Source organism: Aotus nancymaae, unplaced genomic scaffold, assembly GCF_030222135.1.
Source record: "Aotus nancymaae isolate 86718 unplaced genomic scaffold, 86718_ANA_hifiasm-v0.15.2.pri h1tg000003l, whole genome shotgun sequence".
In the NCBI taxonomy this organism is placed as follows: Eukaryota; Metazoa; Chordata; class Mammalia; order Primates; family Aotidae; genus Aotus; species Aotus nancymaae.
The window spans coordinates 2,248,888-2,276,545 of record NW_026988414.1 but is presented as its reverse complement, the minus strand read 5'-3'; the positions used below and the strand labels follow the sequence as shown (position 1 = coordinate 2,276,545).

The following is a 27,658-nucleotide window of genomic DNA, read 5'->3' as shown; positions in this document are numbered from 1 at the left end:
AGGTTTCTCCATGTTGGCCAGGCTGGTCTTAAACTCCTGACCTCAGGTGATCCACCTGCCTCGGCCTCTCAAAGTGCTGGGATTACGGGCATGAGCCACTGTGCCTGGCCTCACATTATCTAACTTAGCCTTACTGCCTAACATCTGTGCCCCTGGGGCAGGGCTCTTGGATCACCCATGAACCACGGGCACCAGTATTGTGCCTGCCGTATAGCCACAACCACAATTTGTTAAATTGAACTGAATTAAGCTAATCTGGTTTGGATTTCTCTCCCTTATAAACAAAAGAATCTACACTGACATAAATGAAAACCTCCACTTCTCTTCCAGGAGCTTGGCTCTGGGTCCTGAAGCTTGACCCTGGGTCCTGACTCCTGCCTGCCTACTTCCTGGAACAACCGGGGGACGGTGGCGGGGGGCGGGGGGGATTCCTGGCTGACCTGTCTTCTGATGGGGAGAGAGCCAGGAAAGAGGCCTGTGTGTCTCCGAGAGGGGCTGGCTGCTGGGCAGGCTGGGATCAGAACAGGGCCACCGAGGCATTGCCGCAGCACACCCGCCTTTGGTAACCATTCCGTTGGGACTGGAAAAGACTGTGCATTTCAAATTTATTTTGCATATTGACACCACAGACACCCATCCAGGAGTGAAGAACACAGAAGCTGACATTTATTGATGAGTGGTTAGGACTGGAAGCTGCCTGTTAAGGAACCACTAATTGGCCAGGCGCGGTCGCTCACACCTATAATCCCAGCACTTTGGGAGGCAGAGGCGGGCACGAGATCAGGAGTTTGAGACCAGCCTAGCCAATATGGTGAAACCCTGTCTCTACTAAAAAATACCAAAAAAATAGCCGGGAGGGTGGCAAGTGCCTGTAATTCCAGCTACTTGGGAAGTTTAGGCAGGAGAATCGCTTGAACCCGGGAAGTGGAGGCTACCAGTGAGCCGAAATCGTGCCACCGCACTCCAGCCTGGGCGAAAAATCGAGACACCATCTCAAAAAAAAAAAAAGACAGGGCATCCACCCAGTGGAATATTACTCAGCCATAAAAAGAAATGGAACCTGACCTGTGCTGTGACGTGGCTGAACCTGGAAAACATGATGCAAAGGGAGAGAGGCCAGACACAAAAGGTCACTTTTTTTTTTTGAGACGGAGTCTTGCTCTGTTGCCCAGGCTGGAGTGCAGTGGCGCCATCTGGGCTCGCTGCAACTTCCGCCTCCTGGGTTCAAGCGATTCTCCTGCCTCAGCCTCTGGAGTAACTAGGCCTACGGGCGCGCAGTCACATGTTTGATGAGGATTCCACGTATATAAAACGTCCAGTATAGGCAAATCTTTAGAGAGAAAGCAGGGGGGAGGCGGGGTGGGGAAACGGGAGTGACTGCTTCATGCATATGAAGGTTTCTTCTGAGATGATGAAAACATTCTGGAAATGGCTGGTAAAGACAGTTGCAAAATGTGACTGTACTAATGACACAGAATTACACACTTGAAAATGGTTTGGGTTATGTTAAGAAAAAAGACAAACTGGTCTTCTGTCTTATTCATGGCCGAATTTACAGTGCCTAGCGTGGTGTGTGCCCAGAGCTGAGCTGTGCTTGGTAAATATTTGTGAAGAGACAGACAGCCTGAACGTGCGCGTTAGGTGCGGGGGAATTCCTGCAGCCGACTGTGATGCCGTCCTCTCTTTCTGTCTCTGGAGAGACAGACACACTTTTGGCTGCTTGAGCTCTGACCACAGTGCAGCAGCCCCTGATGGAGCCCATCTGCTGCTCCCTGGACTCTGGGCCTCTCATCCCACAGCTGATGTGCGGGGCTGTGGTCAAACCAGGAGCATTTCCTGGCTGTGGCTCACAGGACAGGCAGATGGGGGAGGAGGTAGAGGAGAAATGTTTGTCTCAGCACAAACCACTGCCATTTCCAGGGAAGCTGCTGTCACTCTGAGTGTGGCTTGAGGCAGAGGCTCTGGGGTCAGAGGGAGCCAAGACTCTCCCATGCCCAGCTGCCCCTGCATTAATTAGGCACAGATAGTCTCGTGCACGCACACACACTGCCCACGGATACTGTTTTCCCACGACTGCAGAGGAGATGGGCAATTCCTGTGTGCAGCTCTCAGACGCATCAGGGACCCATTTCCTAGGAGCCCGAGCCAGGGAGCTCTGCATTCCTCGGGTTGGACTCAGCCAGTGATTAGCTCCTGGGAAGTTGGCTGGAGTTTTCAAACACAGAAATGATGGGAACTGCTCCCACTTTTTCAGTAGCCTCCAAGCCCAAAACAACCTCTATCACACAAGCATCACCACCCCTTTCCCTGAGGGCCTTGGACACGGGACAGAATTTTATGACTGGTTTGTGGTTTTTTGTGTGTTTGTTTTGTTTTGTTTTTGAGATGAAGTCTTGCTCTATTGCCCAGGCTGGAGGCTGGAGTGCAGTGGCACGATCTTGGCTCACTGCAACTTCGCCTCCTAGGTTCAAGCAACTCTCCTGCCTCAGCTTCCCGAGTAGCTGGGATTACAGGTATGCGCCACCACGCCCCACTAATTTTTTTGTATTTTTAGTAGAGATTGGGTTTCACCATGTTGGCTAGGCTGGTCTTGAACTCCTGACCTCAAGTGATCTGCCTGCCTCAGCCTCCCAAAGTGCTGGGATTACAGGCGTGAGTCACCACGCCTGACCGACGGGTTTTTATTAATCATCCAAATATGCCAGATGCTGCAATTGTCAAGGGGGAAATGTGTGCGTCTTCTTTTACTTCTGATACAAGGGTCATCTCTGCAACTTGCTGATGGCCCCTCTCAACTGCAACCTTTCCAGGCCAGGGGAACTCATTACTTTACAGTAATAGTAATAACAACAACATATGGCCAGGCGCGGTAGCTCACACCTGTAACCCCAGCACTTTGGGAGGCCAAAGTGGGAGATCGCATGAAGTCAGTAGTTCAAGACCAGCCTGGGCAACATGGCGAAACCCCATCTCTACTAAAAATACAAAAATTAGCTGGGCATGGTGGCAGGTGCCTGTAATCCCAGTTACTCGGGAGTCTGAGGCTGGAGAATTGCTTGAACTCAGGAGGCAGAGGTTGCAGTGAGCCAAGATTGCACTCCAGCCTGGGCAACAAGAGCAAAACTCTGCCTCAAAAAAAAAAACAAAACAGCAAACAACGGATGTTATTTGCTAGGCAGCTCCTATTGGCCAGATACCCTTTAAGTGCTTTATATTTTATCTTCAGCATCATCACCCAGTACTGTAGAGCATAATCAGGCCTACTTAACCAAGGGAGAAACAGGGTCAAGCTAGTGAATGACCTTATCTGAGATCACAGATGTGGACAGAGATGTAGCTGGCTCCAGCCAGAGCCCAGGCTCTTGACCCCCAGGCAGAGCTGAGGTTTGAGTTTAAGCCAGCTGTTCCCTTCTTGCACAACTTTCCATGTTCCAAATTCTTCAAGATTCTTTCCTTATGCTGAGCTGGATCTGCCCTTTAGGGCCACAGAGAACACACACAAATACACACACACACACACACACACACATAAACACACACTCAATTGCTTTTCCTCTCCACTGCCCTTCAGAAATTGGACACCACCCAGTTCACCCAAAATCTTGTCTTCCAGGCAAAACAACAGCCGCCCCGTTCACTCACCCTTGGAGCTCAGGTTTCCCAGCTCCTGTAACCACTGGTTCCTTGCAGTTTGTAAAGGTCCCTCTTAGAGGGGGCTTATCCCATGGGCTGCTGACTCAGCTCAGACTGCAGGGGGCCTCCTCTATCCTTTGCTGGGAGCCCCTCACTGCTATAAGCAGAGGAAGAAGTCCAGTGCAAAATGAAAATGCAAACCCCTTGTTCAAAAATTGTTCAGAACTTCAGAACAGGGACAGAGAACATTAAAGCAAGCCTGGGGGGGGTCCTTCTTCTTGTGGGCCCTGCGTGACTGCAGGAAGCCAGCCCAAATTCCAAGCTCAGGATGACTCAGCATAGGGTGAGTAAGGAAGGCATGTCCTACTCAAAATCCACACAAGGACAACATCTGAGATAGCTGAAGATGCCATCGGCTTGACAGGGCCTCTCATGATATAGCAAATGCCAACATTTTATTATGAATGATAACATGAGCAGTAAATAGCAGCTAGCATTTTTTAGTGCTGTGCTTCCCCCCAGCCAAGAAACATGTAATTAGTATCATTATTTTTTGAGATGGAATCTCGCTCTGTTGCCCAGGCTGGAGTGCAGTGGCACAATTTTGGCCCACTGCAACCTCTGCCTCCCGGGTTCAAGCGATTCTCCTGCCTCAGGCTCCCAAGTAGCTGATACTACAGGTGTAATATCAGCTGTAATTTTATTAGAGACAGGGTTTCACCATGTTGGCCAGGCTGGTCTTGAACTCCTGACCCCAGGTGACCTGCCTGCCTTGGCCTCCCAAAGTGCTGGGATTACAGGCATGAGCCACTGCACAAGGCCTAATTTTTGTATTTTTAGTAGAGACAGGGTTTCACCATATTGGCCAGGCTGTTCTCGAACTCCTGACCTCAGGTGATCTGCCTGCATTGGCCTCACAAATTTCTGGGATTGCAGGTGGGAACCACTGCGTCTGACCCTGAGGACCCCATTTCTCGAGGCTCCTAGGCTCAGAAGAACTTTTGGCTTCACCTGTCCCCACCTCTGGCCAGGTGGCATCTTAACTTCCAGCTCAAAGGAACTGTTGTTGTGTCTCCTGCCAGAAGCACTGCTCCCTCTGGAACTAAGATCTTCTTTATTTATTATTATTATTTTTTTAGAGATGGGGTTTCATGGTGTTGGCCAAGCTGGTCTCGAACTCCTGACCTCAGGTGATCTGCCCGCCTTGGCCTCCCAAAGTGCTGGGATTACAGGTGTGAGCCACCGCACCTGGCCTAGATTACTTATTGCTACCAAAACTTGTTGCTCACGAGGTCCAATCAGAATAATGTCATCAGGTCGGGTGCGGTAGCTCACACCTGTAATCCCAGCACTTCGGGAGGCTGAGGCGGGCAGATCAGTTCAAGTCAGGATTTCGAGACCAGCCTGGCAGGCAGGGTGAAACCCCATCCCTACTAAAAATGCAAAAATTAGCTGGGCGTGTTGGCTCGCACATGTAGTCCCAGCTACTCAGGAGGCTGAGGCGGGAGAATTGCTTTAACCTGGGAGATGAAAGTTGCAGTGAGCTGAGATCGAGCTGCTGCATTCCAGCCTGAGTGACACAGCAAGACTCTGTCTCAGAAAGAAAAAGAAAAAGAAAAAAGAATGTCATGAATGTAATGGATCGGTGTGGTATTTTGTGTAAGATTATGCTAACTAGATTATGACGCAGGGTTGGAGAGGTGACGTGCCCCAATAGGACAGTGAAGGTGCATCGCTGGCCTTGCCGGCTAAAAACAAACTGCCTCTGGCGGCCTTCCGGACAGGAATGCAGAAAAAGGCACTTGCTAGGCCGATAGCTGCTACCAGGTACTGGAGGATGTGTTAATTCGCTCAAGCAATAAAACCACAGCGGTACAGCAGCTGCAATTGGAGTAACCAAATATCTGGTTAAATGTATAATAATCCACTGTCATTCTCCAAGATCCGTCTGTCTTCTGCACAGGACAAATAGGAGGGTTGAATGGGGAAGTGGGGACCCTACATCTTTTGAGTCCTTGATGGTGGCACTCATCTCTGCCATCCATCCAGGAATAAAGTGCTGATTTTGATTTACTAGGTAGAGGCAGTTCAATGCCTTCCACTTGACTTTTCCCACCTTCAGGAAATCAACGTGGGATTCTGCCAGCTGCTTGTATGTCTATTCCAAGTATGCATCTGGAGCTGGGAAAATAGCCACAGGATGGGCTTGGGGGCCCACTGGACCCATGGTGAGATGGACTTGAGCTAAAACTTGTGGATCACGTGACCGTCATAAACCCCCTGCTCTGACTAGAGGGCCACAGTGACATGTGAGATCTCCTGGCGTCAGTAACAGTTCAGAGCCGGTGTCCAGTAGTCTCTGAGAGATCTGATTATTTCCTTCCCCCAGCACACAGTTACCCTGGTAAAGGTCTTTTTGGGGGAAGGCTGGGAGAAAGATTGGGAGTATAAATTTTCAGTAGCATACCGAGGTCCTTCGCCATGGGGACCCAGCCTCTTCCTCATTTAAGAGGTCCCGGCTCTATAAACTGTCTCAAGGGTGAGAATTCATGGAGGGGACATGACTCTCTGTTTTTATGATTCAGGTTGAACTTTTGTTCAGTTTATTTAGAACTTTTCTGCCTGTACAAGTCAAGTAAGAATTTAGTGGGCTTCCTATCTATTTCACTTCTAGGAACCAGTGATAACTTAACCAACACTGCAGGCCTGTGGAGTCAGACTGTTCTGAGCGCAGTAGCCACACCCACCTCGCCTTAGGCCCATGGGTGTTGCCACGTGGCCCCTGCCAACCCCCAGATCCAGTTGCTCCCACCGCATTTAAAGTTCCTGAGTTGGTGACTGCAGTTCCCACTTCGAGGTCTGGCCTGCAGAGAAGACTGATCACAGAGCTCTTCAAGAATGTCTGGACCCCTCTCAGATTTATTTCTCACAGTATTGATGGAAGGTGTGTTTCCCCTGCCCTGCCCAATGTGGGTGAGGAGGTCTCAAAGGTCTAGGCCAGGCCAGTGCCTCACACCTGTAATCCCAGCACTTTGGAAGGCCACAGCGGGTGGATCACTTGAGGTCAGGTGTTCAAGGTCAGCCTGGCCAACATGGTAAAACCCTGTCTCTACTAAAAATGCAAAAATTATCTGAGCATTGTGGCCGGTGCCTGTAATCCCAGCTACTCAGGAGGCTGAGGCAAAAGAATCACTTGAACCTGGGAGATGGAGGGTTCAGTGAGCTGAGATGGTGTCACTGCACTCCAGCCTGGGAAACAGAGCAAGACTCCACCTCAAAAAAACAAAAAACAGTCCAGGCACGGTGGCTCACGCCTGTAATCCCAGCACTTTGGGAGGCCAAGGCGGGTGGATCACCTGAGGTTAGGAGTTGGAGACCAACCTGGCCAACATGGTGAAACCCCGTCTCTACTAAAAATACAAAAATTAGCCGGGCATGGTGGCAGGTGCCTGCAATCCCAGCTACTCGGGAGGCTGCGGCAGGAGAATTGCTGGAACGCGGGAGGCAGAGATTGCAGTGAGCCGAGATTGTGCCATTGCACTCCATCCCGGGCCGTCAACAGCAAAACTCTGTCTCAAAAAAAAAAAAAAAATTCTGTTCATCGTTCTAGCATTCCAGTCTCCCTAAGCCTTTGAATCCCTTCCTCAGTGCTGGCTGGTCTCGAGCTCCTGACCTCATGATCCGCCCACCTCAGCCTCCCAAAGTGCTGGGATTACAGGCATGAGCCACCGCGCCTGGCCTCCAACCTCAGTGCTAAGCCGAGGCGTGCTCAGTGTTTCCAGTCTAATCACAGTGGGCTACCTCCGTGTCCCTGCTTCAGCCAAGCAACCAAACCACGAGAGCCTTTTCACTCCCCGGACTGCATCATTGAATGCAGAACACCTGCTTAGTGAGTCCTTGTCAATAAACTTGGCCTGGCCAGGCAGGGTGGCTCACCCCTGTAATCCCAGCACTTAGGGAGGCCAAGGCGGGAGGATTGCTTGAAGCCAAGAGTTCGAGACCAATAGCCAATATAGAAAGATCCTGTCTCAAAAATAAATAAATAAATAAATAAATTTGTCCTGAAACTTTATGCTCCTTCCACCATGATCCTACACTGCTTTTTTTTTTTTTTTTTAAAGAAAGACAGGGTCTGGGTCTGTTGCCCAGGCTGGAGTGTGGTGGCATGATCATGGCTCACTGTAACCTCAAACTTCTCGGCTCAAGTGATCCTCCTCACTCAGCCTTCTGAGTAGCTGGGTCTACAGGCATGTGCCTTCACACCTGGCTAATTAAAAAAAAATTTTGTGTGTGTGGAGACAGGGTTCCCTATGTTGCCTAGGCTGGTCTCAAACTCCTGGCCTCAAGCAATCCTCCCGCCTCAGCCTCCCAAAGTGCTGGGATTACAGGCATGAGTCACCACGTCTGCCAGCCTATCCCATTCCTACACACATTCCCCAGATTTCTGTCTGTATAAATTAGAAACTCAAGTAGTCCGGGCAAAGGGGCTCACAGCTATAGTCCCAACACTTTGGGATGCTGAGGTAGGAGGATCACTTGAACCCAGGAGTTTCAGACCAGCCTGGGTAATATAGTGGGATCCTGTCTCTACAAAAACAAAAATAAAACATGAGCTGGGTGTGGTGGCGCATGTCTGTGGTCCCAGCTACTTGGGAGGCTTAGGCAGAAGGATCACTTGAGCCTGGGAGGTGCAGGCTACAATGAGATGCCGTGATCATGCCACTGCACTCCAGCTCGGGTGACAGAGTGAGACCCTGTCTCAAAAAAAAAAAAGGCAAACTGATGTAGTTCTTCTGGAGTATGGAGTATAACATGCTTCCTCGCTCTTAAACCTGAGAAGGAGGTCATGAGCGCCTCTGATTTAAACCTGTTGGTTGGAAGCACAGGTGACAATCTGGACTCGTGATTGACATCTGCAGGGGGGTTAGTCTTGTTGGCCTGAGCCTTTTTTTTTTTTTTTTTTTTTTTTAAGACTCAGTCTCACTCTTGTCCACCAGGCTGGAGTGCAATGACACAATCTCGGCTCACCGCAACCACCGCCTCCCGGGATCAAGCGATTCTCCTGCCTCAGCCTCCCAAGTAGCTGTGATTACAGGCACCTGCCACCACGCTGGCTAACTTTTGTAATTTTAGTAGAGACAGGGTTTCACCATGTTGGCCAGGCTGGTCTCAAACTCCTGACCTCAGGTAATCTGCCTGCCTCAGCCTCCCAAAGTGCTGGGATTACAGGTGTGAACCACCGCGCCTGGCCGGCCTGAGCCTTTAACCTGTGGAGTCTATGCTAACTCCCGGCAGTTAGTTTCAGAAATGAGGCTTGGTGTGGAAAATCCACACATTAGGTGTCAGAAGTACTATGAGTAGCAGAAGAAAAAATTTTCTTTTTTCAATGCCTGTATATTACCATTTTAAGGTGTGATTAATATTTACAAATTATTAGTGAGACATTTTACTTTTTTTTTTCCATATTAGGTCTCGAGGTCCAGCGTTGATTTTACACTCACTGTGCAAATCAGTTGGACTCAATTTCGTCACATTTTGGGTGCTTGGTGACCACACCTGGCTTGTAGCTGCCATATTGGACAGCACAGTTGTATAAAAAGAGATGGGCGAGTGTCGTTTACTTTTTACTATGTAATAAAGTGTTCTAGGCCTGGTGCTGTACTGGTTCAAGCCTGTAATCCCAGGACTTTGGGAGGCCGAGGCAGAAAGATTGCTTGAGCCCAGGAGTTCGAGACCGCATCTCTCCAAAGAAACATAAAAAATTATCGGACCATGGTGGCACAGGCATGTAGTCTCAGCTACTTCTGAGGCTGAAGCAGGAGGATCGCTCAAGCCCAGGAGCTCAAGGCTGCAGTGAGCTATGATCATGCCTGTGAATAGCCATTGCACTCCGGCCTGGGCAACATGGCAAGGCCCCATCTCAAAAACAAAACAAACAAAGTAAAGATGACGCTGCTTTTGAGGGAGGTGCCCGAGTCACAGGCTGATCTTGAGCAAGCTGGTCTTAAAGGTCACCTCTGCAAACCCCAGCTTAGTGCAGAAAGAACAGCAAAAATTCCTCTTCCCTCCATCTGTGAAATGGGAAATGTAAGAAAATCAAAAGGAAAAAGAAAAATGCCCCTTTTTGCCTGGGCGAGGTGGCTCACGCCTGTAATCCCAGCACTTTGCGGGGCTGAGGTGGGTGGATCACCAGGTCAGAAGTTCAAGACCAGCCTAGCCAAGGTGGTGAAACCCCATCTCTACTAAAAATACAAAAATTAGCTGGGCATGGTGTCACACACCTGTAATCCCAGCTCCTCAGGAGGCTGAGGCAGAGAACTGTTTGAACCCAGGAGGCAGAGTTTGTAGTGAGGCAAGATCGTGCCACTGTACTCCAGCCTGGTAACACAGACTCCTTCTCAAAAAGAAAAAAAGAAAAATTTCCCTTTCCATCCAAGATAATAATCCCAAACTAGGGGCTGAGTTTCACTATTTGAAAAGTGCTTATTTTCTGTGACCACTTCATGCATTAAATCTTTTCTTTTCTTTTCTCTTTTTTTTTTTGAGATGGAGTCTTGCTCTGTCACCTAGGCTGGAGTACAGTGGTGCGATCTTGGCTCACTGCAACCTCCGCCTCCCGGTTCATGCCTCAGCCTCCCTAGTAGCTGGAATTACAAGTGCCTGCCACCATGACCGGCTAACTTTTTGTATTTTTAGTAGAGACAGGGTTTCACCATGCTGGCCAGGCTGGTCTCGAACTCCTGACCTTGAGTGATCCGCCCACCTCGGCCTCCCAAAGTGCAGGGATTACAGGCACGAGCCACCATGCTCGGCCACATTAAACCTTCTTAACCCACTTGAGGACTAGAGGAAACTGAGTCCTGGAGAGGCCAAGTAACCTGCCCACGATGCCCCGTCAGCTGAGGTTACCACCAGGCACTGTTGCTTCCCAGCTGAGCACCATACTGAGCCTCACTTCTTCCATCTCTAAAATGGGCATGATAATAGACCTTCCTTTCGGGATTACTGAGAGAGTCCAGGTAGCAGGGAGTCGTGCCTGGTGTTACATGTAAGCTAGCACTGCTGTTGGTATTGCTGTTGTTATTTTAACAACCGAGACTCAACCAAGCCAGGCTAATCCCAGAGGCCAAGTTTTTATGCAGAGGACAAGCTTTTATCCAGTCCCACCAGGTAAAAGGGGTAGGAAGTGAGTGTACCACCAACCACATTTACTCTGAGACACTCAACGAATACGCAGCAGCCGCTCAGGACACACAAGGAAGTTAACTCACCCCCTGATGACCTGGATCGCCAGGGTCAGACGTGCTCCTGCCAGCACAGCCCGGGGAGGAGGGAACGTTTCGTGGGAGCTGCCTACCACCCCATCCTCCGCACCCGGTGAGGTCAGCACCCGCTTTCCCACAGCTACTGGGTAAACACTCACCCAGCAAACCCTGCCAGAGGCCCAGGGGCGGGGGCGCATGTGTGAAAGTCCGCAGCCCTCCACCGACTCTCAGTGCAATGGGGGTAGAGACTGGAAAGAAATCATTGTCGGGCGGGCGTGGTGGCTTACGCCTGTAATCCCAGCACTTTGGGAGGCTGAGGCAGGCGGATTACCTGAGGTTGAGAGTTTGAGACCAACCTGACCAACATGGAGAAACCCCATCTCTACTAAAAATACAAAAATTGGCTGGGTATGGTGGTGCATGCCTGTAATCCCAGCTACTCAGGAGGTTGAGGCAGGAGAATCACTTGAACTCGGGAGGCAGAGGTTGCGGTAAGCTGAGATCAGGCCATTGCACTCCAGCCTGGGCCACAGAGTGAGACTCCGTCTCCAAAAAAAAAAAATCATTGTCTCAGGCCAGGTGCTGTGGCTCATGCCTGTAATCGCAGCACTTTGGGAGGCTGAGGCAGGAGGATCACCTTAGCCTTAGGCGTTCGAGACCAGCCTGGGCAATACAGGGAGACCCTGACTCTGCAAAAAGTAAAAAAAAAAAAAAAATAGCCAGGCAGGGTCGTGTGTGTCTGTGGTCCCAGCTACTTGAGAGGCTGAGGTGGGAGGATCTCTTGAGCCTGGGAGGTCAAGGCAGCAGTGAGCCGTGATCATGCCACTGCACTTCAGCCTAGGTGGAAGAAAGAAAAAAAGAAAGAGAGACAGAGAGAAAAAAAGAAAGAGAGATGGAAGGAGGGAAGGAAGGAAGGGAGGGAGGGAAGGAAGGAAGGGAGGGAGGGAGGGAGGGAAGGAGGGAGGGACAGATTTTTCTCTCAACATAAGAACCATAATGAAGACATGTGTGTCTGCCAGGTAAGGAGAGAAACACAGAGAAGAAACGGGAGGGTTGGTGGGTCCCCCAGGAGCCTGGTTGGCTGGTTCGAAGCCAGAGGATGCACTGGACAAGGTCCAGAAGCGGACCTGCCTGGTGCCCTATAAGGGGTCTCTCCCCATCCACAAGTAGACCCATCGCCCCCAGGGAAGCAGCCCTAAGTCACTCCTCACTGCATGCCTCACGCTCCTCTCCCAGCTCCCTCCACCACGGCCACAGCTGATGGGCAGGGGTGAGCACCTGGCCGCAGGCAGCCAATGGTGAGGCCAGCCAGCAGCCGATGAAATCCACAGCTCAGCCAGAGCTCCACTCAAACTGGGCTTCCCCAGTGTGAACTGAAGATGCCAGCAAGAGAAAGAAAGGTGGGTGGACCCCCACACACTGGTCTGAGACCACCCCCCCCACCACCACCCCCGCCGCCACCGGGAGGAGGCTGGGCTCAGGGACAAGGACTCGGCTGCCAGCAGCAGGAGCAGGCAGAAGAATGTGTGCCCCAGGGGAAATCCACTTCCTCAGTTCGCCTCTGGCCCAGCAATGGCAATGAGACCAACAAAGTGCCACACACCAGCGCTGGTTCCCGCGGCTCTGCCACCGGCTCTGTCGGAGGCTGGGGTCCACCAGAAGCCAAGACCCCGCCAAAAGTCATTTCAGGTCTCACTTGTCATCCGGGCACTTAGGGTAAAAGGGGATATTTCTTTTTCTTTTTTTTTGTTTTGAGACAGAGTCTCACCCTCGCTCTGTTCCAGGCTGGTGTGCAGTGGCGCAATCTCGGCTCACTGCAATCTCCACCTCCCGGGTGAAAGCAGTTTCCTGCCTCAGCCTCCCTAGTAGCTGGGACGACAGGCGCTCGCCACCACACCCGGCTAATTTTTGTATTTTTAGTGGAGACAGGGTTTCACCATCTTGGCCAGGCTGGTCTTGAACTCCTGACTTTGTGATCTACCCACTTCAGCCTCCCACAATGCTGGGATTACAGGCATGAGCCACCGCATCCAGCCAAGAGGATATTTCCCTGTCTCTCCCATCCCCTAACTCCACCACCACGAAGGCCTCCCTGCTCTCACCCACACCAACAGCTGGGTTTTCCCTGGCACAGATAGCACAGCACAGACCCAGACCAGCCCTTTGTCATGTGTGTCCTGCCAGGCTGTTCCCCGGACGTGATTCTGGCTACACGGACCCATCAAGCACCAGCAGGGCCATGGGCGTGTTGCACTGTGACGCAGGTCGCTGAAGCAGGGCAGAGGAGAGACCAACCAGCGCCCTGGGGAGGGGGTAGAGCAGAGGGTGGGAAGCCACAGTTTGGCTTCAAGCCAAGCAGAAGATCTGGCCAAAGAGAACAGGCTCATACCTCCTGGACAGGGTGGCCCAGAGACAGGGCTTCAGCTGGGGCTGGGACACCAACTGGGCAATAAAATTAATGAAAATAATGATTGTGATATAACAATGTCGATGACATTACTGGCCAACTTCACCTGCCAGACACTCTGCTGTGTGTTTCCTGTAGATCAGCTCATTGTCCTCATGTAGCAATCCCAGGAGCTGGGTCTATTACTGTCCCCATTTTATTTTATTTTATTTTTCTTAGAGGTGGAGTCTTGGTCTGTCACCCAGGCTGGAGTGCAATGGCACGATCTTGGCTCACTGCAACCTCCGCATCCCAGGCTCAAGCAATTCTCCTGCCTCAGCCTCCTGAGTAGCTGGGACTACAGGTGCATACCACCAAGCCGAGCTAATTTTTTTTTTTTTTTTTTGTATTTTTTTTAGTAGAGATGGGGTTTCAACATGTTGGCCAGGCTGGTCTTGAACTCCAGACCTCAGGTGATCTGCCTGCCTCAGCCTCCCAAAGTGCTGGGATTACAGGCATGAGCTACCATGCCTGGCCTATTATCCTCATTTTAAAGATGAGAAAATTGAGGTTCAGAGAAGTGACATGACTCAACCAACGTCTGTGCTAAACTACAGTAAGATGATAGATAGACTGATCAATATCACATATATCTCATTTAACACTTGTATGGGCAAAAGGCTGTTGACCTCTCTCTTTGTGATTTATCAATCTATCTTCTATTTATGTATCTATCTTTCTATCCACCTACCTGTCTACCTACCTATCAATCTGCCTACCTCTCTATCTATGTGATATAATGTGAAAAAGACTCTTCAGAGAACTGACGAGGGGCTGATGCCCGGAGCAGCCTGCGGGAGACCCATCGAGCTGATCTCCCATGCTGGGCCCTGTTGGATGTTCTGACCTTACTCAGAGTGTCCGCATTCCAGTTTGACTATCTGGGAATCACAGTAAAGGGATGTGGCACTGCAGTTGACTGCTCAGCCCAGAGCGCAGGGCTGGGTAACCTTATTCCCAAAGGGTTCTGAAGCTGGAGCCTGGAATGGGCCAGCTATGCCCCTTGCCATCCAGCCCCACCCCCACCCCTGCAGCCGGGGACCCAGGGACCCAAGCAGCCCAGCTTGATGGTCCTGGGAGGCCCTGACCTCCCGCTGGGATCTCATCATCAGCAAAGCACCCAGGTCCTGGGGACAGCGTGGTCCGGGGCCTCTGCATTGGCCATTATTCTAGCGGGAAGCAATGCTTCTCCCTCCTGGCTGAAAGCTGCCTTTGCTCCGAGTGATCAGTTGTTCCCCAGCTCTGCGCAGATTGACCTGCACACCCAAGCAGGCAGACACAGTAGGCCTGAGACCAGAATGCCAGGGTGAGGCCCAGGCAGAACAGCCATTGGAGTGGGATGCCAGAGTATCCCAGATGATGCCCGGGGGTGGGGTGGACCGCTCGCCACAACAGAGTCTCCAACCGGGGCCTGGCTTCACCCGACACAGCCGTGGCCCTCCCTCTCACCTCTTACCCTGTCCCAGGCGCCTCTGCCTGAGCTCATCAGGCAATGACCTCAGCGACGTCACTCATCACTCGGGAGGCCTCGGCCAGCTTGAAATCCAGGGGGCTCTGGGCGCCTGCCTGCTCCTCCCTCTCTCTCAAGCATGACTCAGGCCGGGACTGGCCCTGGGCTGCAGAAAGGCTCTCCACTTTTTCGCAATCTCTTTCCTCACTAAAACCACAGGCCCTGTGGCGGCCCCCACCTCTGTCTCTCAACCCTCTGTGGTCAGGGTTCAGACGCTGGGCAGATGAAGGCCAACACCAAACCTCAGGAAATTGCCACAGTGAAGGGATGCTTCCTCCAGAGACACCCTCTGCCCTGCACTACTGGGTCCTGTCAGAGCCTCTTCATCCTCCCTCCTCCTTCCTCCTCTTCCTTTTCCCATCTCCTCCTCCCCTTTCCTCTTCTCTGGCCAAGAAAGTGACCTGATAACCAAATTCAACTGGTTAGTGATGAACCTATAATTTTTCCAAAGCATTGCTAGATCTCTGGTAATAGAACATGTGTTCTTTCATTCATTCATTCATTCATTCATGGAGGCATGGAAGAGCAGTTAAAATCATGGTCAGATACCCTGTGGGTGTGTCCCAGCTTCGCCATTTGCCACCTTTGCAACCGTGGCCCAGTGACTTCCCGTCATTCCCCTACCCCCTCATCTGGGCTGTGGCTCCGGCTTGGTAAGATGAGGCTTGCTGGGTGCTCACAGCAGTCAGGACCCAGCCCAGGACAAGGTGATGATTAGGAGAGAAACTGAGGCTGGGCGCAGTGGCTCATCCTTATATTCCCAGCACTTTGGAAGACTGAGGGGGACAGATCACCTGCGGTCAGGAGTTTGAGACCAGCCTGGCCAACATGGTAAAACGCTGTCTTTACTAAAAATACAAAAAATGAGCCAGGTGTGGTGGGCACGCCTATAATCCCAGCTACTCGGGAGGCTGAGGCAGGAGAACTGCTTGAACCTGGGAGGCGGAGGTTGCAGTGAGCTGAGATGGCACCACTGCACTCCAGCCTGGGAGACAGAGCGAGATGCTGCCTCAAAAAAAAAAAAAAAAAAAAAGACAGGGGGCGTTCTGCTCCCCAGAGAGACAGTGACCCCCTGGGGATGGTCACTGTCTGGACACCTACAGGGTGGCAGGAAAGAGACATGTGGCAAGAGACCCAACCAGAACACACAGAAGACAACTACTGAAGGATGCCATTTAAGAGAAGAAAGAGGGTGTCTCCAAAGGGGATGGGAGGGTTCTAGAAACGCAGAAAGCAGAGCCGGGCCCCAGGCGTGGGGAGGCCCAGGAAGGCAGATTTCTCCTTAATCACAAGGAAAGAAAGAACATTTTCTAGCAACAGAGAGGCTCCGGGTTCGCGAGGTGCACAGCCTCAGGCCCACAGCAACTATCACTGAACATGTTCCACCGTCCTGCAGGGAGGGAGGCAGGCCGCAGGAGGTTCAGACTCCCCAGAGAGGAATGCACGGAAGCTTCTTTCCCTGCTGTCCACCTTAGTCAGCTCAGGCTGCCATAAAACAATGGCAGTGCCAGGTGCAGTAACGCACACTTGTAACCTCAGCACTTTGGGAGGCTGAAGCAGAAGGATCACTTGAGCCCAGGAGTTCAAGACCAGCCTGGACAACATAGCAAGACCTCATCTCAAAAAAAAAGGCAAGCGTGGTGGCATGCACCTGTAGTCCCAGCCACTCGGGATGCTGACACGGGAGGATCCCCTGAGTCCAGGTGTTTGAGGCTGCAGGGAGCCATGATGGTGCCACTGCACCCCAGCCCAGGTGAAATAAATAAATAAATAAATAAATAAATAAAATAAATAAATAAAATGCCACAGACTGGGTGTTTAAACAACAGGAATTTATTTCTTATGTTTATGGAGACTGGGAAGTCCAAGATCCAGATGGCTTCTCACTGTGTCCTCACGTGGTGAGAGAGAACGGAAGCAAGTTCCCGGGTATCTCTTCATATAAGGGCACTAATCCAATCTTGAGGGCCCCACCCTCATGACCTCATCAAACCCTAATCACCTCCGAAAGGCCCCGTTTCCAATACCATCACATTGGGCATTTGGAGTTTGACACACAAATTCTAAGGGGACACAAATCAGTCCCTAGCAAAATGCCCCAATGGGTGTCTGCCTTGCCTCTCATAACTGCTCCCCACACCAGCAAAAGGGGGTGCCAACCTCCATGCTAGCTTCCGAGAGTGATTTATTTACGTTTATTTATTTATTTATTTTTGAGATGGAGTTTTGCTCTTGTTGCCCGGGCTGGAGTGCAATGGTGCGATGTCAGCTCACTGCAACCTCCGCCTCCTGAGTTCAAGCAATTCTCCTGCCTCAGCCTCCCAAGTAGCTGGGATTGCAGGCCCCCACCACCATGCCCAGCTAATTTTGTATTTTTAGTAGAGGCAGATTTTCAACATGTTGGCCAGGCTGGTCTCAAACTCCTGACCTCAGGTGATCCAACCTCCTCAGCCTCCCAAAGTGCTAGGATTACAGGCGTGAGCCACCACGCCCAGCAATAATTCATGTGTTTTATCCAATGCACCACTTCTAGCCTCCCCATTGCTCCTGCCTGGTGTTGAGTGGGGGCTGAGGTCTCCCTTCATGGGTGCCTGGGGTGGCTCCGAGGCCCCTACTTGGGCTGCTGACCTAGCCTGTGGCCCAAGGGTCCGTCTCAATGTAGAAGTATGGACAGATGGCTGAAACACCCTGACGTTTCTTTCTTTTTTTTTTTTTTTTTTTTCTTTCTTTTTCTTTTTTTTTTTTAAAGAGAGAGAGAGAGAATAGGAAGGAGGAAAAAGGAAGAGAAAGAGAGAGAGAGAATGGGGAGGAGGGAGAAGGAAAAGAAAGAGGGAGAGAGAATGGGAGTATTGCTTTCTTGCCCAGGCTAGAATGCAATTTAGTAATGGGTATTGAAAACCTCTTTTATACTGATAATTATACTTAATGATGTAGTCAGGAAGGAATAAGGGAAGAAAATAACAAACAAACAGTCAACCAATATTTAATTTAAACCTATGAAATGCTATGCGATTACTGAGGAGTGATTTACTTCCAATTATATAGTCACCTTTGGAATAGGTGTGAGGTGGTAATGTATGTTTTGTGTATTTGAAGTGGAGAGTTCTATAAATGTTTATTAAGTTTACTTGTTCCGGGTCTGAGTTCAAGTTCTGAATATCCTTGTTAATTTTCTATCTCGTTGATCTATAGAATCGTTAGCTCTTCTTGTTGCATTGATCCTTTTGCCATTATGTAATGTCATTCCTCGCCTCTTTTGATCTTTGTTGCTTTAAAGTCTACTTTATCAGAGGCGAGAATTGCATCTCCTGCTTTTTGTTTATTAGTTTATTTTTACTCTCTGTTTGATTGGTAAATCTTCCTCCTTCTCTCTGAGTCTTTGTGTATTGTTGCATGTAAGATGGGCCCGGATGCAGCATACCGATGGGTTTTGGCTTTTTATCCAATTAAAATATATATAAGTTTAATACCGGCGTTTGATGCCAGCTGGCTGTTTTGCCCATTAGTTGATGTAAATTTTTTATTGTGTTAAAGTTCTTTGCTTTTTGATATATTTTTGGAAAGGCTGATATTGGTTGTTCCTTTATATGTATAGTGCTTCTTTCAGAAGCTCTTGTAAAGCAGGCCTGGTGGTGGTGAAGTCTCTAAGTACTTGTTTGTTCGCAAAAGATTTAATTTTTCCTTCGCTCATAAAGCTTAGTTTGGCTGGATAGGAAATTCTGGGTTGAAAGTTCTTTTCTTTAAGGATGTTAAATATTGGTCCCCACTCTTTTCTGGCTTGTAGGGTTTCTGCTGAGAGATCTGCTGTAAGTCTGATAGGTTTCCCTTTATGGGTAACCTGACCTTTCTCTCTGGCTGCCCTTAGTATTTTCTCCTTCATTTCAACCCTAATAAATCTGGCGATTATGTGCCTTGGGGTTGGTCTTCTTGAAGAATATCTTTGTGGTGTTCTCTGTATTACCTGGAGTTGAATATTACCCTGCCTTGCCAGGTTGGGAAAATTTTCCTGAATGATATCCTGAAGAGTATTTTCCAACTTGGATTCATTCTCTTCATCACATTCAGGTACACCTATCAAACGTAAATTAGGTCTTTTCACATAGTCCCATATTTCCTGGAGACTTTGCTCATTCCTTTTCATCCTTTTTTCTCCAATCTTGTCTTCCCGTTTCATTTCACTGAGCTGGTCCTCGACTTCTGATATCCTTCCTTCTGCTTGATCAATTCGACTGTTTAAACTTGTGCATGCTTCGCGAAGTTCTCGTGTTGTGTTTTTCAGCTCCATCAATTCACTTATATTCTTCTCTAAATTGTCCATTCTCGTTAACATTTCGTCAAACCTTTTTTCAAGGTTCTTAGTTTCTTTGCATTGGGTTAGAACAAGTTCTTTTAATTCACAGAAGTTTCTTATCACCCACGTTTTGAAACCTGCTTCTGTTATTGGAACACACGTGTAATCTATTAAGCCTTGTTCCGTTACTGATGAGGAATTGCAATCCCCTGTAGAGGGAGAGGCATTCTGATTTTGAGTATTCTCTACCTTTTTACGCTGGTTTCTTCCCTTCATTATATATTTGTCCGTCTGTCGTCTTTATAATTACCAACTTTCTAACTGGGTCTCTGACGTCCAACTTGTTGATTCCCTGCGCCAAAATCTGAGCAATCCACTGAGCCGGCCAAAACAGCGGTGTTAAGATGGATGGTGCTTTTCTGCCTGGGAATCTCCGGACTCTGCACCAAGAACTGGCGTGCTAAGGCACCAGCAAAACCGCCACGCCGGCCACAAGAGTCGCCCTGGCGACCCGTGGAGCTCCTCCACTGGGAATGTCCTGGTCCGTGAGCAACAAATATTCGTCTGAAAGTGTGGCGTCCTCTCGTTCTTTGCGCTTTCACTGGGAGGTACGTGCCCGAGCTGCTAATCATCAGCCATCTTGGATCTCTCTCCGATGTTTCTTTTTAACTTGTAAAATTTTGGTACAGTATGTTACATTTCTTAAGACAACAAGAGCTATCGTATCAATCTCTTTTTTTTGTAAAAACAAAAGCAAATTTCCAGGCATAGAGAGCTGTGCATTTGTATCAGCAGAGCAAAAGGTCTGGAAGAAGGAACACCCAGCCAGCAGCAGGGTTCACCATCTCAGGGACGAGGATTGGTAAACGCAGGGTAGGTGACTTCCCATCCTTAACTGACACATATCTGCATCACCAGGAATTCTATTCACAGGCTCATTTCACACCATGAAGCCTCGTTTTATGTGTTAGAGTTCTCCAGAGAAACGGAGTAGGAGATAGGAATATAGAAACACGCACACATATATATTCTACATATGTTTATATATATTTATATGTAGAAGAGAAACAGAACCAATAGGAGATATAGAAGCACATGCACACACACATATGTTTGTATTCCACACATGTTTATAGAGAATAGAAACAGAACCAATAAGAGATATAGAAGCACATGCACACACACATATGTTTGTATTCCACACATGTTTATAGAGAATAGAAACAGAACCAATAAGAGATATAGAAGCACATGCACACACACATATGTTTGTATTCCACACATGTTTATAGAGAATAGAAACAGAACCTATAGGAGATGCTATGTATATAACTACATATAATGTAAATAAATATATAATATATAACTATATTATATATTTATATATATAATATAGTTATAACTAGTTTTATATATATTATAAAATATATAAATGCAGCCAAGTGCAGTGGCTCACACCTGTAATCCCAGCACTTTGGAGGCCAAGGCGGGTGGATCACCTGAGGTCAGGAGTTCAAGACCAGCCTGACCAACATGGAGAAACCCTGTCTCTACTAAAAATACAAAATTAGCCAGGCATGGTGGCGCATGCCTGTAATCCCAGCTACTTGGGAGGCTGAGGCAGGAGAATTATTTGAACCAGGGAGGTAGAGGTTGCAGTGAGCCAAGGTCATGCCATTTGCACTCCAGCCTGGGCAACAAGATCAAAACTCTGTCTCAAAATATATATATATATGGCCAGGCACAGTGGCTCACGCCTGTTACCTCAGCACTTTGGGAGGCTAAGGTGGGTGAATCACCTGAGGTCAGGAGTTCAAGACCAGTCTTGGCCAACTTGGTGAAAACCCGTCTCTACTAAAAATACAAAAATTAGCCGGATGTGGTGGTGGGCGCCTATAATCCCAGGTACTTGGGAGGCTGAGGCAGAGGTTGCAGTGAGCTGAGATCACACCACTGTACTCCAGCCTGGGAGACAGTGAGACTTTGTCTCAAAATAAATAAATAAATATATATCTATATATGTATATTTCCTATTGGTTCTGTTTCTATTCTATATACAAACATGTATAGAATATATGTGTCTATATGTATAACTATATATATGCTTATATATTACCATATATAGTTTTATATATGTAAATACCCTATATATATATATATATATTTTTTTTTTTTTTTTTTTTTTGAGACACCCAGGCCAGATTGCAGTGGTGCAGTCTCAGCTCACTGAAACCTCTGCCTCCGGGGTTCAAGCAATTCTTGTGTCTCAGCCTCCTGAGTAGTTGGGATCATAGGCACACACTTGAACCTGGGAGGCAGAGGTTGCAGTGAGCCGAGATTGTGCCATTGCACTCCAGCCTGGGCAACAAGAACAAAACTCTGTCTCAAAAAAAAAATATATATATATATATATATATATGGCCAGGCAAGGTGGCCATCACACTTTTTTTTTTTTAAGACGGTGTTTCACCATGTTGGTCAGGCTTGTCTTGAACTCCCGACCTCAGGTGATCCACCCGCCTTGGCCTCCAAAGTGCTTGGATTACGGGCGTGAGCCACTACGCCCAGCCCATCACACTTTTTTTAAGATGGAGTTTCGATCTTGTTGCCCAGGCTGGAGAGCAATGGTGTGATCTCAATTCACCACAACCTCCACCTCCCAGATTCAAGCAATTCTTCTGCCTCAGCCTCCCGAGTAACTGGGATTCAGGCATGTGCCAGCACGCTCAGCTAATTTTGTATTTTTAGTAGACACAGGGTTTCTCCATGTTGGTAAGGCTGGTCTCAAACTCCCAACCTCAGGTGATCTGCCCACCTCAGCCTCCCAAAGTGCTGGGATTACAGGTGTGAGCCACTGTGCCTGGCCTAATTTTTGTATTGTTAGTAGAGACAGGGTTTTGCCATGTTGGCCAGCCTGGTCTCAAACTCCTAACCTCAAGTGATCTGCCCATTTCAGCCTCCCAAAGTGCTGGGATTACAGGCGTGAGCCACTGCGCCTGGCCTACACACACACACACACACACACACACACACACACACACACACACACACACCATATATGTTTATATATAGGATATAGAACCAATAAGATACACAAACACACACACACACACTCTCTCTCTCTCTCTCTCTCTCTCTATGTATGTTTATATATAGGATACAGAACCAGTAGGAGACACACACACATCCTCTCGCCATATTAGAGAGAGAGATCTATTAGAAGAAATTGGCTTACACAATTATTCACGAGGTCTCAGCAAGTTGGTGACCCAGGAGAGCCATGCAGTCAGTCGTTCCAGTCCAAGTGAAGGCCTGAGAACCAGGAGACCTGACAGCACAGGTTCCAGCCCGCGGGCAGGAGCTGATGCCCGGTTCCCGCAGTCGGGCAGGCTACCCTCCGTCCTAGCCAACCTTTTGTTCTCTGCCGGTCCTCGGTTGATTGGATGGGCCCACCCACGTTAGAGAGGACAATCCACCTTAGCCTACTGATTCCAATGTTAATTTCATCCAGAAATGCTCTCACAGACACACCCAGAATAATGTCTGTCCAAATGTGTGGGCGTCACGTAGCCCAGTCAAGTGGGCACGTAAAATCACCAGCACGCTTTAACTTCCAGCTTGGAAGAAATACAGGGAGTAGGAAATGAGCTGAACAATGTCACGAGCAGCAACAGATCCAAGAGGTGGGGTTCCCCATGGGACATCTGGCCCAGTCTGCTCTTGGGGCACTGTCACCAAAGAGGGGCACACTGGACTAAATCTCAAGGGCACAGCGACCGGACGTAGGACACCACGCCAGAATGCACAAACCAGCTGTAAAGATAATTTGAGCCTGGCCAACATGGAGAAACCCCGTCTCTACTAAACATGAAAAAATAAAAATAAATCAGCCAGGTGGCGCACGCCTATAAGCCCAGCTACTCAGGAGGCTGAGACAAGAGAACCGCTTGAACCCGGGAGGCGGAGGTTGCAGAGCCAAGATCGTGCCACTGCACTCCAGCCTGGGTGACAAAGCAAGACTCTGTCTCAAAAAAAAATTTTTTTAAAGATAATTTTGGGCCTGGTTCACATGGCAAAACCCCGTCTCTACTAAAAAATACAACAACAACAACAAAATTAGCCAGGTGGCACATGCCTGTAATCCCAGCTACTGGGGAGGCTGAGGCAGGAGAATCGCTTGAATCCAGGAGGCGGAGGTTGCAGTGATCCGAGCCTGGGCAACAAAAGTGAAACTCTGTCTCAAAAAAAAAAAACTTATTTAATCAGCATCTCCTAAGAACGATAACATTCTCATATAAAACCATGACACCCATCAGCCAGTGATCCGGTCATACAAGATCTCAGTTGGGAAAACTGAACTGAAACAAAACTCCAATATGCAATGCCTGGAAAAAGCTTCGGAGGCTGTGCACTGATATTTAAAGAAAAATTGTATCAGTGGTAGGGATGTGAGGTTTCTGATTATTTTTGCTTGTTCGTATCGTCTGCTTTTCTTCAACACATGGCCTGTGTTTCCGTCATTTAAAAAATATATCTTAAAATATACACATGCATTATAGGTGCTTTTTTTTTTTTCTCCCTTAATTCTCAAGTCAAAAGAAAAGACAGGGGCCGGGCGGGGTGGCTTACACCTGTAATCCCAGCACTTGGGAGACAGAGGTGGGCAGATCACGAGGTCAGGAGATCGAGACCATCCTGGCCAACACAGTGAAACCCTGACTCTACTAAAAATACAAAAAATTAGCTGGGCGTAGTGGCACGCTCCTGTAGTCCCAGCTACTATGGAGGCTGAGGCAGGAGAATCGCTTGAACCTGGGAAGCGGAGGTTGTAGTGAGCCAAGATTGTGCCACTGCACTCCAGCCTGGCGACAGAGTGAGACTCTGTTTCAAAAAAATAAAAAATTGCTGGGCTGGAGAAAAATTGGAAACAACTCAAACATTCATCAACTGATGAATAGGTGCATTGTGAAGCATCCTTACAATGGAATACTATTGGGCAATAGAAAGGAACTATCCCCAGACAGCTGCTGCAACACGGATGAAACTCAAAGACATGCTCAGGAAAAGAAGCTGGACACAGAAGACCACATATTACATGGAGCATTTCAATGCAATATCCAGAAAAGGCAAAGCTATAAAGACACGGTAGATTAGTGGTTGTCTGGGTAGGAGCTGTAGCAGAGACTGGAACTTTCTTTTTTTTTTTTTCTGAGACAGAGTCTCACTCTGCCACCCAGGTTGGAGTGCAGTGGCACGATCTCGGCTCACTGCAACCTCCACCTCCCGGTTCAAGTGATTCTCCTGCCTCAGTCTCCCAAGTAGCTGGGATTACAGGCACCCGCCATCATGCCCGGCTAAAGTTTGCATTTTTGTACAGATGAGGGTTTCACTATGTTGGCCAGGCTGGTCTTGAACTTCTGACCTCAGGTGCCCCCCACCTCGGCCTCCCAAATTGCTGGGATTACAGGCATGAGCCACCACTCCCAACCAGAGACTGAAACATGTAAATGTGCATGAGAGATCAGATTGGGCAACATAATGAGGTTCTGTCTCTACAAAAAATAGAAAAACGAGCTTGGTGTGATATTGCACACCTGTAGTCCCAGCTACTCAGGAGGCTGAGTTGGGAGGAACGCTTGACCCCAGGAGGTCAAGGCTGCAGTGAACATAAACAACAGAGCAAGACCCTGTCTCAGAGAGAGAGAGAGAGGGAGAGAGAGGTCATATCGGGATGATGAAAATAATTTAAAACTGACTTATGGTGGTGGTGGCACCATAGTAGTTTAGTAAATTGACTATGATGGATGATGTGGTAAAATTGCTGTGTTGCACACTTTAAAAGGTGAATTATGATATGGAAAATATGCCTCAATAATGTTATTTTAGATGTTCACTGGATTAGACCATGTTGACGGATTTATTTATTTATTTATTGAGATGGAGTCTCGCTCTGTCACCCAGGCTGGAGTGCAATGGTGTGATCTCGGCTCACTGCAACCTCTGCCTTCTGGATTTAAGTGATTCTCCTGCCTCAGCCTCCTGAGTAGCTGGGATTACAGGCACATGCTACCACAACCAGCTAATTTTTGCATTTTTAGTAGAAATGGGGTTTCACCATGTTGGCCAGGCTGGTCTCAAACTCCTGACCTCAAGTGATCCACCTACCTTGGCCTCTCAAAGTGCTGGGATTACAGGCTTGAGACATCACATTCGGTCTATTTTTTTTTTCTTTTCTTTCTTTCTTTTTTTTTTTTTTTTTGAGACAAGGTCTCACTCTGTCACCCAGGCTGAAGTGCAGTGGCATGATCTCAGCTCACTGCAGCCTCAGTCTCCCAGGCTCAAGTAATTCTCCCATCTCAGCCTCCGGAGTAGCTGGGACTACCAGCACACCACCATGCCCGGCTAATTTTTAAATTTCTCATAGAGATAGGGTCTCACTATGTTGTCCAGGCTGGTCTCAAACTCCTGGACTCAAGTGATACTCCCACCTCAGCCTCCCAAAGTGCTGAGATTACAAGAATGAGCCACCACACCCAGCCCTGATTTGTTTGTGTGTGTGTGTGTGTGTGTGTGTGTGTGTGTGTGTGTGTGTGTTCATTCCAAAGAATTTGAATTTTATCCCTGCGCTGGCCCTGGGATTTGAGCGAGACAAACACCACCCCTTCCCAGAGGAACGCACAGCTCAGTCTGGGCAGAGCAAATACATGAGGATTCTAGGGCTAAGAAGAGGGCAGGGATATGATCACATGAGCTTAAGTTATGAGGCCCTATGTGCCTGCTGGAGAGAGCATAGTCGTCTCACTCTGTTGCCCACGCTGGGTGCGGTAGTGCAGTCACAGGTCACTGCAGCCTCAAACTCCTGGGCTCAAGGGATCCTCACACCTTAGCCTCCCAAATAACTGGGACTACAGGCTAGGTAATATTATCATCATCCCTACTTTACAGATCAGAAAACAGAAGCCTAGAAAGACTAAAACTATCACCCAGGGTCACAGAGCTGGTCAGGAGCAGAGCCCAAAGGTGAACTCAGGGCCTTTACACCAAAGCCCACACGTTTCAGAGGAACACGGGTCATTCCAGCTCCAGAAGGTGCACACGCCTCCGGGTGGTTCAGTGAACGGGGGTGGAATGATATCAATCAGACAGAGGGATGGGGGCCCAGCGCGGTGGCTCACATCTGTAATCCCAGCATTTTGGGAGGCCAAGGTGTTTGGATCACCTGAGGTCGGGAGTTCAAGACCAGCCTGGCCAACATGGCAACACCTTGTCTCTACTAAAAAATACAAAAATTAGGCTGGACGCAGTGGCCCATGCCTGTAATCCCAGCATTTTGGGAGGCCAAGGTGGGTGGATCACCTGAGGTCAGGAGTTCGAGACCAGCCTGGCCAACATGGCAACACCTTGTCTCTACTAAAAAATACAAAAATTAGGCTGGACGCAGTGGCCCATGCCTGTAATTCCAGCACTTTGGGAGGTCAAGATGGGTGGATCACGAAGTCAGGAGATCGAGACCATCCTGGCCAATATGGTGAAACCCCATCTCTACTAAAAATACAAAAAAATTAGCTGGGTGTAGCACACCTGTAACCCCAGCTACTCAGGAGGCTGAGGCACGAGAATGGCTTGAACCCAGGAGGCTGAGGTTGCAGTGAGCTGAGATCACGCCACTGCACTCCAGCCTGGGAGACAGGGAGACTTCGTCTCAAAATAAACAAACAAAAAAACAAACTCAAAGGGATAGGAACTGGAATTTCCCTGAGCCCGCTGGCATCTGTTTTAATGTGTAACGACTGAATCTTGGGTAACTTCCACCCAGAAAGTAGGTGCTTTACCAACACCTGTGGATGGTATTGCTACTTTAACCAGGGGTTCTTTTGTTACCTGACTCCTGTTTTTCTTTTTCATTTTCTTTTTTTCCAGACAGAGTTTCACTCTGTTGCCCAGGCAGGAGTACAGTGGCACGACTGTGGATCACTGCAGCCTCAAACTCCTGGGTTTAAGTGATCCTCCTGCCTCAGCCTCCAGAGTAGCTGGGACTACAGGCATCATGCCACCATGCCCGGCTAATATTTCATTTTTTGTAGAGACAGGGGTCTCACTAATGTTGCTCAGGCTAGTCTCAAACTCCTGGACTCAAGCAATATGCCCTCCTCAGCCTCCCAAGGTGCTGGGATTACAGTCGTGAGCCGCCTCGCTCAGCTGTGACTGCTGTTTTTCTACCTTCACCTGTCTGTCAGGTTCTCAGGTAAATTCTCGTCCTCTGTTTCTCTCTTGCAGAAACTGATTCTTTCTTGTGTTGAGTAGCCAGAAGGATCCCACATCCCTCCCTCGGGTCCCCCCGTTTCTAACCCGTAGTATTGGCCCCATCTAGTGGTTAGATTAGGGAAGTACCCCAGGCTCCCTCTGCCACGCCCCTGGTGAGGCACGGTTTGGGAGAAACAGATGCTTTCTAGCCCTTCTCTCACAGGCAAAAATAGCAACGCTCTTCAGGTGACCAAAGGCCAGATATTCCA

At 48.8% G+C, this 27,658-nt stretch overlaps 1 protein-coding gene across 2 annotated transcripts in view; it reads right to left on the bottom strand.

The window, feature by feature from the left end:
• PTGES (prostaglandin E synthase) overlaps window positions 1-14,914 on the bottom strand; it is a 39,333-nt gene extending 24,419 nt beyond the window's left edge. The window contains exon 1 of one of the 2 annotated variants that reach the window (XM_012457981.3): window positions 14,801-14,914. The gene's annotated coding sequence lies outside the window, so the exon portion shown is untranslated. Of the gene's footprint in view, window positions 1-3,642; window positions 3,684-14,800 lie in introns of those variants that run through there. The other variant, XM_012457982.3, reaches the window with a different exon arrangement.
• Between the last annotated feature and the right edge of the window lie 12,744 nt (window positions 14,915-27,658).